We start from the raw sequence: 12,540 nt of genomic DNA on the forward strand, positions 1-12,540 counted from the left end.
CCGGTCCCGCCCCTCTGCTTCTCTGCAGGGAACTTGTTATGCCTTGAGGGTGTGCAGGGAGACTGTGCAGGAGACCCAGGCCCACGCGCTGTGTTCGGGATTCATTTCTACTCTCTGGTCCCTCTTTCCAGGGCCATGTAATAAGTTTTTTTTTGGCAGAAGGGGGTTGTAGTGAAAGGAAGTTTGAGAAACCCTGGCATAGAGCCTCTGAATATGTCTAGACTTGCCTCCCTGGGGCAGATCAGAGACGGAAAGTACAGCCATGGAGACACCACACTCCAACCTTGCCTAGCAGGCAAGAATCAAACCTCCACAGAAAGACGCCCGTTGCTTTCTAACGCATCTCCCTAAGCCCTCAGCCACCACCACTTAACAAAGGGGCTTTTCTACACTAGGGTTCTGGTCTCACTGAAGGGTCATTTCCAATTGTTTGCTCAGACCAGCATTAGGGAAAATGGTGCCCTGGGCAAAGCTTGTACTTTGGCACTTCCCCATTGCCCCTGGACGATCCCCACTCCCCCTTTACCGCTAGCTCCTGCACTCCCAACCCTTGCACCTCCTTCACCCCTAACTCCTGCCCCCTCCTGTGCCCCCTTTGCCCTTGACTCCCTGGGCCACCAGCCATAGCCCCTCTCCTGCAGCCCCTTCACATGGCTCCAGTGCTGGGGGCCCCGCACTTGTTCTCCCTTTCCCTGGGCTTTGGCATCACTAGCCCCTGCTTAGCGAGTAGGGTTCAGTGGTTCCCAAAATGTGGGGCATGACTCCTAGGGGGACACAGAGGAACATTCATGGGGGCACCTCAGGGCCTGAGCCAGCCCCCATGGAGGGAGCAGCACTCAGCCCCACTCTGCCCCAGATCTTCCCCAACCCCACCCTCAGCCTGGGCCTCTGGTGCCCAGCTCGGCCTCGACCCCCTTACCCCTATCTGCACCACTCTCCCCAGCAAGCAACAGCCCCACTCCCAACCCGAGATCTTGATCGCAGCTTCTGAGGGTCCACAGCCATGGCTAAGAGGGCACAGTGTGAAATGTTTGGGGACCACTGGTTTAGGGTGCTGTTCTCAATCACTTCTATGAAGTCCAATAAAAGCTATTCCTCACCCACCCACACACCCCTCCATCAGGACCGACTAGGTATGTTCTGCTGCCCTTCACTCATGCAGGAAGGATAACAACATTTCATTCCACTCAATCCTAAAGTGATTTGTAACCCACCACCAGCCAAAACTGGTCATTTTGGGGAAGCGGCCCTATCATGCTGCATAGCTAGGCAGAGTAGGTGTGTCTGTGCAAACACGGTCTGTTCCTGAAGTCTTTCCCCCAGCTCCTCACTAGATGTGAGGGGGGAGCTCATTCAGCCTCTGCTTCCGCTTAGTATTTAAAAACTCCTTATTGTCCCTAGCTCTGCTGGCCTTAGATTTCTCCTCCTGTCTTTTTTTTGACAGATGAGGTGGCCGAGTGGTTAAGGTGATGGGCTGCTAATCCATTGTGCTCTGCACGCATGGGTTCAAATCCCATCCTCATCGGATGCATTTAGTCTTTACCCCTCCTTCATAGACAACCATCTCCCCCTTTGGTACAATGACAGATCAAACAACGTTGCTTCTTGGAAACAGAAACTCAGAACTCCCTTGGTTTAAATAAAATTGTAGTAAGTGCAGGCCCTGATAAAGGCCCAGTATGAGGCCTGAGGCCTAAACTAAAGTAATGGTCAAGACTTTGCTAACATAAAGCAAAGTTAAGCTGTGAGCCAGAGGTAGGCCCTGCTCACAGAAGCTGGCACAAAAAGGGCTGATGCTGCATAAACATATATTCACCTAGCATAAACACAGCACTAGAACACACTATACTGAAACATTCCATAGATAACAGGAGGACAGGCCGACCCATCCCAATGACAGGGGCAAAAGGGTAAAATGATGGATAGAGTTGTTTTGTTCGAACCAACATGTACAAGGTAGAAGGCGGTGCCTTAATACGTAGAAAGGTTGTAACTTGCTACGTAGAGAGGTTGTACCTCAATACGTCAGGTGTGATGTGTAACTTGTTTGTATCTGTGTATAAGAATGCATCCCTGGGGCGGTGTCTTTGTCCGGCCGTAGGGGGAGTGGAAAGTCCCGCCACTAAGCCGGGTCCTTGCCAAGAGGCACTTTCTCGTAGTATGCCCTGAGTTAGGCTAAGAAACCTACAGGGAACTGCAATTGTGTCCGAGGTCGCAATAAACCTAGCCCAATGTGGCTTTGCATCTTACTGGACTCTGTGGTCATTGGGGATTCTCGTCGGGTCTGCTGTGTCAGCTTCTGCAGAGCTGGGGCAGCACACAGAGGGACTCACACACGCAGCCGAGTGATATCAACAAGGAGACAGCAGAGCACCACACCGGTACCGCTCTGACAACACTGGTGACCCCGACCGCTGATCTGGTGAGTAAGCGAGCCTGCCGTGGTAAGAATCGCAATCCAACATGGCAGCAAACCTCGAGCTAGGGAACCCCCTTATCCCCTCCCTTTTAAGCCCCACGGAGTTTCATAACTCCTGGACCCGCTGGATTGCCAGTAAAGGGGGTCCTTATGAATTTAAAAAAGAGAGTGGGGAAACATGGACTGGCATATGTAGAGCGACGGTACAGACCGAGGCTCTGAGAAATAGTAATAAAAGTAAAAAAGCAGTGAAATGGCTTAAACAGCATGCTGGCATGCTGGCCAAACAAGTAACAGTAACAAAGAAAGAGTTAAAAGAATCAAAAGAAGCTACACAGCCCTGGAATGCTCCCACCCCCCTTGCAGGGTGGCAAGCAGCCCAGAGACAACCAGTACAGGAACAGAGTGAAACACTGGAAACAGCTGTAAGGAACCTACAAAAAATACATGTGCCGTCCCCTGTTATAAATATTGGTGGTAAACAGCAGGCTTCAGGTAGCTACCCTGTGCCTGAAGAATGGGGACAGAAATGGAAAAAGGTGGCCCTAGTAAAATTAAAACATGAAACAGGGTCCACTGCATTGCAACCATCACCTTATGATAAAAGCCAGGTTCCAGTTAAACTTAAACCGGAACCTAGACGGGTGCCTGTCAGAACGGGACAAGTAAGTGCACAGAAGGAAAGAGTAGCAAACAATACTCTCACTGAATTGGTAAATCAAATGAAGGAAAAAATGAAACAGTTCACAGAGCACATTAGAATACAGGAGCTGCGACTCGATCGCAGGGGAGTGAATAAAAAAGAATTTCAAAGTAAAAAACTAAAATTAAGCGGGTTAACACCTGGAATTGATGCATTAACACATGGAGCTGCCCAAAACTAGTTAACTGCAGCAAAAAAGGGCACTCCCACTATCCATTTGGCATGCACACAAAAGCAACAGACACTGGGGGAACTAAAGTAATGGTCAAGACTTTGCTAACATAAAGCAAAGTTAAGCTGTGAGCCAGAGGTAGGCCCTGCTCACAGAAGCTGGCACAAAAAGGGCTGATGCTGCATAAACATATATTCACCTAGCATAAACACAGCACTAGAACACACTATACTGAAACATTCCATAGATAACAGGAGGACAGGCCGACCCATCCCAATGACAGGGGCAAAAGGGTAAAATGATGGATAGAGTTGTTTTGTTCGAACTAACATGTACAAGGTAGAAGGCGGTGCCTTAATACGTAGAAAGGTTGTAACTTGCTACGTAGAGAGGTTGTACCTCAATACGTCAGGTGTGATGTGTAACTTGTTTGTATCTGTGTATAAGAATGCATCCCTGGGGCGGTGTCTTTGTCCGGCCGTAGGGGGAGTGGAAAGTCCCGCCACTAAGCCGGGTCCTTGCCAAGAGGCACTTTCTCGTAGTATGCCCTGAGTTAGGCTAAGAAACCTACAGGGAACTGCAATTGTGTCCGAGGTCGCAATAAACCTAGCCCAATGTGGCTTTGCATCTTACTGGACTCTGTGGTCATTGGGGATTCTCGTCGGGTCTGCTGTGTCAGCTTCTGCAGAGCTGGGGCAGCACACAGAGGGACTCACACACGCAGCCGAGTGATATCAACAAGGAGACAGCAGAGCACCACACCGGTACCGCTCTGACAACAAAAATGTCTAAATCCCAGATTTCTTAAAAAGAAATTCTCTAGTCCTGTATTTCTTAGTTTTTATCTCAAAAGGGAACATCCTCATCATCTCCCCCAAACACCCTGGGACCTGCCCAAATTATTAAAATACCCTCAACCCGAGCAAGGCCAGAGCAGTGAACCAGAGCTAGTGTCTAGGCCAAGCTGTTTTGAAGGAGGCAACTCCAACATTTTCTCCCTGCTTCCCTTGGCAAGGTCTGACTGAGAAAACAAAATTCCCCAAACTGAAAATTTTCTGCTGAAAAACCAATACTAGTCTGGTTGGGGACTTTGGTTTGCAAGTATTATTGCTATTATTCTCTTCTGATTTCTGAATCAGTTCAGTTCAGTCTTTGTCCTCCAGGTGTGTTTCCAGCTGCTGAGTTGTGGGGGAGAGAGGCCAAGTCATGATGTCTCTTCCCCTCTTTCATAGTTTCTTCCAACTTGCTAGGAAGCTCCTTTGCTATGATGTGAGTCAAGCAGTGTCCATTGTCGCTGTGCTATCTCGGAGAAGCCTGCGTTGTACACGGTTCCTGGGATAGTCCTTGGGAGTGTGGATCCCTTCAATGGGCCAGCAGCGAGTCTGGCTCCTCCATGGTCGCACCTGAAAGGCTGGTGGGGGGTATTTCCCAATCTCATAACATATCTCAGTAACACACACAGAGCAAAACTTCATAACTTCCCAAGCAATACGAGCACACACAATCCAACACGATATTAATGTTCAAGAGATCAAGACTTATGAAATGACACCTCACCAGGCAGACTTTGTACAAACCGTATCATCATTATATGAGAGTGGTGAATATGGGGCTTCCAGGTGCTGCTTTGAGCACAGCGTGCCACACCTGGGCTTACATTGCAATGGAGACGTACCCTTAGAGTCCATCTCTCCTGGGATAAAGATGGCAGCAGGGCTGGCCTGGGTCATCTGACTTGGGCTCATGGAGCTAAAGCTGTGGGACTAAAAACTGTGGTGCAGATATTTGTGTTCACACTGAAGCCTGGGTTCGGAAACCCTCACCCCTCGTGGGGTCTCAGAGGTTGGGCTCAAGCCCATTTGTCTGCACTGTAATTTTATAGTCTTGCAGCCCGAGCCCCATAAGCCTGAGTCAGCTGACCCAGGCTTTGAGACAGGTGCCCTGGGTGTGTTAATCACAGTGTAGACATAACATTAGGCTACGTCTCCAGTGCAATGAAACACCCTCGGCTGGCCCGTGTCGGATTAATCAGGATCCTGCAGCTTGGTCTGGAGTAAAGTTGCAGTGTCCGTGTCTGGGCTCAGGCTCAGTCCCCTGCTCTAGGAGCCCAGAAGGGTGGGAGGGAGTTTAGCGAGTGGAAATGCCACTTCCCTGCGGTTTTACCATTTCCACTCGCTAAACTCCCTCCCAGACATGGACACTGCAGTTTTATCCAGACCAAGCTGCATGACCCTGATTAATGTGACAGGGGTCAGCCGTGAGTGCTTCACTGCACTGTAGATGTAGCCTAACGTTATGTCTACACTGTGATTAAAACACCCAGGGCACCTGTCTCAAACCCCGGGTCAGCTGACCCAGGCTTCTGGGGCTTGGGCTGCAAGACTAAAATTGCAGTTCTGTAGAGGTGGTGCTTGGGGTGGGGGCAGTGTGTGGAGCCCCCTGGCTACCCTTATGTGTAGGAGCTGGAGGGGGGACATGCCAGTGCTCCCAGGAGCCGCACGGAGCCACAGCACATGCGGAGCGGGGCAAGCCCCCGACCCGCTCCCCGGCTGGAGTGTCGGAATGTGGCAAGCCCTAGCGCCTGCTCCCCAGTGGCTGGATTAAATGTCTGAAGGGCCGGATGCGGCCCCCTGGCCGTAGTTTGCCCACCCCTGGATTAGATACAGTCCTGGATCAGAATCTCTGTAAAATAACAGAGATGAGGTTCCTATTAAAAATGCAGCCATCTCACTACAACACTGATTTCGTTCTATGCACAGTTCCATCACCCACAAATGGTGAGTTCAACAAAAACACCACTTCTGTTTTCTCCACATCTACATCATTATGGACAGTGTCGTGGGGGGTTGATACATCCTGTCACAGGGTGTGTGGCCATGTATGGAAGAAGGCAGGGATTTGGGGGGGAAGAAATCTGTCCCCTGGGTCAAGACAGCTTGTCTTCAGGTGGTGACTCCATTCAGTGGTGGGCGCAGTGCAGGGTAGAGGGACCTGGGACCACCCTACTCCACCAGGTCCTGACCCAGGGCCTTGAGGAACCAATACTCCTGTGTCCAGAGTTGATCTCTCACTGCAACAGTCCCGTTCCCTGAGTCACTTCCCACCCTTACGTCCAGAGTCGGTAATGTCCCGGCATCCAGCGTCGCATCCTTGGCGGTCAACTGGGTGTCTGCAGGGGCCTCAGGGTGGCTGGATGGTGCAGCCTGGAGGTCCAGCAGCTTCCTGGCAGGAGCCCACAACATAGGTTTGTTCTCCTCCTCCGTCCACCTAGGCTGAGCTGAGCGGCTCCCTTTTATACTCCGTCTCCAGTCAGCGCATGCCCAGAGAGGGTGAGGGGGTTGGCCTCTTCAGTCCACATGACGCAGTGAACCCTAGCAGTGCCAGTTCAAGGTTGATACACCTCATCACAGACAGCATTTCCCAAATGTTGGGATTAGCTAGGAGATCTCTTCAGGAGTAACCTCCTGTAGGGACTGGGTCACAAATACCTTGGGAACCAAATACCTGGGCATTTTGCCTAGTTCCAAGTCACTTACTGTGGAATTCTATCCCTGGATCATCTGAGACAATATTGACTTAAACAATTGAACCACCCTGTGACCATGTGCACTTACTTCCGTCAGTTGCACCATTTGGGGTCTGCTGCTGTTCACCTTTTCAGATTGGAGGTTTAAAACCAGACTGTTTCTCTGATAATATGTCCAGCAGCTTGGAGTATTCTCTCCTATTGACTGAACTGCATTTGAATTTTCTCCATGTCACCATGCAGGGATAGGGGAAAAAACAAACAAAAGTAAAGAATGATGGTCATTTGTCTGAAATTTCCCAATAAATCTGAGCTACAATCTGTCAAACAACACTAACATGCAGTTATATGACCAAGGACCCTTCATGAAAGATAGAAAACCCATAGCACAGAGAGGTAGAAGACACTTTCATTTTCATTTAAAGTGAAATTCCAGACTAGGTTACATCTGATGTCTCAGAATCAGGATGAGAAATTCTCCAATGATCCACTGAAACCTGCTTCACCCAGCGCTGTCTCATTAGTGTTATTTACAGAAGTTTTAGCACGTTCATAACGGGTGGAAAAAACAGCCGACCTTCCCAGAAGTGGCTTTGCCGTTGAGGGAAAAGGGGATTTGAACAGTGCTTGGGATCCATTTGAAATCCCCTTCCGAGTCTGTGACACTTTCACCTCCTGCCAGACTGACTGATTTAGGATCAAAGACATACAAGCACCATTCCCAAGTGACAGCCAAGAACATGACCTCACCGGACACTTTGGGAAGTGAAGGAATATGAAGGGGTGAACTCTGCATGGCTCAGGCACAAGGTAACAGTTCTGGGGTGATGGGGAAGGATGGAATCTCTGAGTCACCCCATCTCCTTCCAGTGTCACAGAACCTAAAATGACACTTATTTCCCTGACACTGCTCCAGCTCTTCATCATATTTAAATATATTTAAACGAGAAAAAAAGTCAAAATAACTGCTGTTCTGCACAATCCAGGGTAATGTGACAACAACTGGGAATGAGAAAATCTGTCCTCAAAGAGGAATGTGACAACTCGAACAATAACTTTGCACTGGGAGGAGGAGTACAAATGTGAAACTCCAGGTTTGTTTAGACAAGGAAACGTGACGGTGGTTAGGTCAGATCAGGAGGAAATGTGCAAGATAACTCCACCTACTTTCCATGGCCCACGTCTTTAGTGCAAGAATAGTTATCAGAAAACTGAACTCAAGCTAGCTAACTCCATGGCAACCATAGTGATGAGGCCCAGGTAGATTTTATCTCAACGTAACTGGTTGAAGACACCCCCTATCTCCCTCACCTGGGGTGATGACATTCCTGGTAGAAAGGACACCCACTCCAATGACTCGCAGGACAATGGAGTTGATAGAAAGGACCACAGGATCCACCCCAAAGATGGGCGAGCTTCAAAACTGGGCAACTCGTGTGTGGGAGCTGAGGGACCACAATGTGCAAAAGATGCAAATACCTTAATAGTCACTATCTGGGAACTGTCAAAAGAATTAAAGAAAAAAAATTTCTGACAGCTCTAGAGAAGGTTTTTATGAAGTTTATCTCCTTTACGGATTCTCTGATGTTTAGAAAGGCCTGAGCTATGAGTGAAGCTTTTCCCACACTCGCAGCATTCATAGGGTCTCTGCCCAGTGTGGACTCTGTAATGTGTAATAAGGGTTGAGTTCCGAGAGAAGCTTTTCCCGCACTCACTGCATTCATAGGGTTTCTCTCCCGTGTGGACTCTCTGATGAGAGATAAGGGAGGAGAGGTGAGTGAAACGTTTCCCGCACTCACTGCATTCATAGGGTGTCTCTCCTGTGTGGATCCTCTGATGCATAGTAAGGTTTAAGCTCCGAGAGAAGCTTTTCCCACACTCACAACATTCGTAGGGTCGCTTTCCTGTATGCGTTGTCTGATGGGAGATAAGGGAGGAGAGGTGAGTGAAACTTTTTCCGCACTCACGGCATTCATAGGGTCTCTCTCCTGTGTGGATCCGCTGATGTATAGTAAGGTTTGAGCTCCGAGAGAAGCTTTTCCCACACTCACAACATTCATAGGGTCGCTCTCCCGTGTGCATTGTCTGATGAGAGATAAGGGCTGGTCTCTGAGTGAAGCTTATCCCGCACTTGCAGCATTTGTAGGGTCGCTCTCCCGTGTGGATTTTTTGATGAGAGATAAGGGTATATCTCTGGGTGAAACTTTTCCCGCACTCACAGCATTCATAGGGTTTGTCTCCTCTGTGTATTCGCTGATGCCTACTAAGGGCTGAGGTACGATTGAAGCTCTTCCCACACTCACAGCATTCGTAGGGTCTCTCTTTCGTGTGGATTATCTCATGTCGAATAAGGGCTGAGCGGTAATTGAAGTTTTTCCCACACTCACTGCATGTATTCTCTCTCTTTTCCCTGAGGATTTTCTCCTGGGATGTAGTTTCCTTGAGGTCCCTGTGAGTTCCCTGACAATTAATGGGTTCATCCACTCTCTCCTCTGAGTGGTTTCCCTGCTCTCTCTCTGATCTGTGGTAACTTTCACCAGCTTTTCCCTGCTCACGGGGGCGGGACACGCTCCCTTTGGCTCTTCGCAGTAATTCCCCATGTGCTTCGGCGAGCTCAGCATCTTCCTGGGGAGGATTCTGCTCCTCGCTCTCCCTCACCAGCCCATCACCTGCTAGAAGGGAGGAGAAATCTCAGAATTGGGGATGGAAAGGCAGAGAACAAACCCAAGTAAATGCTGAGGACACAGAAAATAAAAATCGGGGACTGAATTCCCCCCAACTCATCCCCATAGAGGGCAGTGGAGGGGATCAATTCTGCTCCCCACCCAGGACCGGCCTTTAGGGGGGGCCGTATGGGTGCCCCACCCAAGGGGGTGCCGGGCGCAGGGTCTGGATTCCCGCCTGACCTGCTGCCGAGAGGCTCGCTGGGCTGATGAAAGCAGCACGGGAGGCAGATAAGCAGCAGCGGGGGGGAGTGGGAGAGAGCCGAGCTGCAGGGGGCAGTTGGACGACCAGCCGCCAGAGCCAGGTGACTGCTCCGGAGCAGAGGGGCCCCTCTCCGCCCTGCTCCACGTGTGCAGCTGCTGCTGTTCCTGGCCCCCCACCCCCCGTTCACCCCTGGAGTCGCCCTGTCCACTCCCGACTGGGAGCATCCTCCTGACTGCTCTGCGGGGGGGAGGTGCTGATTGATGGCGGGGTGATCCCCTCCCCCCCCCGGTACCCGATTTCCACTGAGCTGGGGTGACGGGACGGGGGGAACCTGCGTGTGCTGCTGCCTCTCTGGGGCCGGAGCTGCCGGCAGCTGCTTGTGTCTGAACAAGCCTAGTTCAGGCTCCTGCCCCTGAGAGCTTTCTTAAAGAGACAGCGCGCTCGCTCACTGAGGCACACACACACACACAGAGTCCTTCACACACTCCCCTCAACACACTCCTTCATATCCTCCCCTCAACACACACACACCCCAGGGCTCCCTGCAGCCAGGTCACTTCCCCACCTGGGCTGAGCTGAGACATCAGGAGCAGCTGCTCTCCTGCCCTCCCCTTACACAGCCAGCAGGGAAAGTGACCCTGATGTGACTCCTTGCTCCCCTCTCCCAGCCCCCCAGGGATGCGTGGGGCGGGGGAGCAGCAGTCCAGTGTGGGGGCGAGCAGCAATGCCAGCTGCTTTGTGCATCCAGGTCAGGTTCCCCACTTGGGTGCAGGAGGATGCAGGGGTTAGCGGCAAAGGGGGCACAGTGCAGGGGCTGGGGGCTCAGGAAGGGGCAGGGGTTGGGGTGCGGGGGGCAGGGTTTGGGGTGAAGGGGGTATGCACCATGCAGGGGTTCAGAGTGCAGGAGGGAGGTGCAGGGGGTATGAGTGAAGGGGGCACAGTCCTGGGATTAGGGGCACAGGAGGGAGGGGAAAGGGGTGGGGTGAAAGGGCACAGTGCAGGGCTATGGGGCACAGGAGGGGGCAGGGGTTGGGAGTGAAGGGGGAGCAGGTATTTGGAGCAAAGGGGGCACAGTGCAGGGGCTGGGGGGAAGGGAGGGTGAGGAGCCTGGGGAGCCCATGGGGGACAGAGGGAAGGGGGGGTGCCTTGCCCATGGGAGCCAGGGGCACCAAAATGCAAGTTTGCCCAGGGTGCCATGTCCCCATGGCCGGCCCTGCCCACATCCCATCCAGACACTCAGTAGGAAGGGAGGGAGCTCCAGCCAAGCTGTCAGTCATCATCTGTAGGAAGCCAGGAGTGAGATCTGCTGGGGACTGTCCTGAGCTCACAGAGTCTGTGTGGGGAATCCCAGCGGGTTCTCTCAGGCACTTACAGTTTCTGGGTTGATTTGATGTTTCCTCACCTGTCCAGGGACTTCTCAGGATCTCGCTTTCCTCTGAACCCTGGAGATCCAGGACCCACGGCTCTTCCCCTCCTTCCAGCTGGGAGATCACGTAGGGTTTGGAAACTGAAAACCCTGCTCAAGGGAAAGAAAACAAGGGAGGCAGGAGGGTACTTTGCCCACCTCTGGTATAGATGGTGACTAAACTTAAACCTCTGCGAACCAGGAAATGAGAAGTTAATATAAACGCCCCCCCCTCCAATGCAACCTTCACTTTGCCCCCAACCCTTAACCCTGCAGCTGGCAAGAACCACTGAGGGTGGTTCTGTGTGGGCCCTGCAAAGGTTAACAAACTGCCACAGGGACTCAGGTATTCAGCTCAATGCAGCAGTAACGGGATGAATTCTATGGTCTGTGGTATAAAGGACATCAGAGTAGATGACCTAATAGTCATATCTGGCCTTCAAAGCTAGGAACCTATCATCAATCTGAGGAAAGACTAAGGCCTGGTCTACACTAGGACTTTAATTCGAATTTAGCAGCGTTAATTCGAACTAACCGCTCAACCGTCCACACCAGGAAGCCATTTAATTCGAACTAGAGGGCTCTTTAGTTCGAATTTGGTACTCCACCCCGACAGGTGGAGTAACGCTAAATTCGACATGGCTAGCTCAAATTAGGCTAGGTGTGGATGCAAATCGAACTTAGTAGCTCCGGGAGCTATCCCACACTGCACCACTCTGTTGACGCTCTGGACAGCAGTCCGAGCTTCGATGCTCTGAGCAGCCACACAGGAAACGACCCGGGAAAATTTGAATTCCTTTTCCTGTCTGGACAGTTAGAATCTCATTTCGTGGTTGGATATCGGGGCGAGCTCAGCAGCACCGGCAGCAATGCAGAGCTCTCCAGCAGAGGAGTTCATGTAATCTCTGAATAGAAAGAGGGACCCGGCATAGACTGACCGGGAACTCTTGGATCTGATCGGTGTGTGGGGCGAGGAGTCTGTGCTTTCGGAGCTGCGCTCCAACAAACGGAATGCAAAGACCTACGAGAAGGTCTCCAAAGCCATGATCCAGACAGAGGATACAGCCGTCATGCAACACATCGCCGCGTGAAAACCAAGGACCCCAGACAAGGCTACCAAAAAATCAAAGCGGCAAACGGACGCTACGGAGCCTGCCGCCACTGCCCCACCAGTGACCGTGGACTCTGATGATGGGACAGTGTCGACGGACAGTTCCTCGGTGATGTTCGCGGACGGGGAAGATGAGGAAGGGTTTGTGGAGGACGAGGCAGGCGAGAGCGCTTACAACGCTGGTTTCCCCGACAGCCAGGATCTATTCATCACCGTCACGGAGATCCCCCAACAACCCTCCCCGGCCATTAACCCGGACCCTGAATCAGGGGAAGG

The 12,540-nt window shown here is 51.5% G+C and overlaps 1 non-coding gene across 1 annotated transcript; it reads left to right on the forward strand.

Moving 5' to 3' along the window:
• The first annotated feature begins 1,443 nt into the window (after positions 1-1,443).
• Positions 1,444-1,525, forward strand: TRNAS-GCU. Its single transcript has one exon. It is a non-coding gene; the product is annotated as a tRNA-Ser (tRNA).
• Positions 1,526-12,540: the final 11,015 nt, after the last annotated feature.

This window comes from Mauremys mutica, unplaced genomic scaffold, assembly GCF_020497125.1.
Source record: "Mauremys mutica isolate MM-2020 ecotype Southern unplaced genomic scaffold, ASM2049712v1 Super-Scaffold_100120, whole genome shotgun sequence".
Taxonomy (NCBI): Eukaryota; Metazoa; Chordata; order Testudines; family Geoemydidae; genus Mauremys; species Mauremys mutica.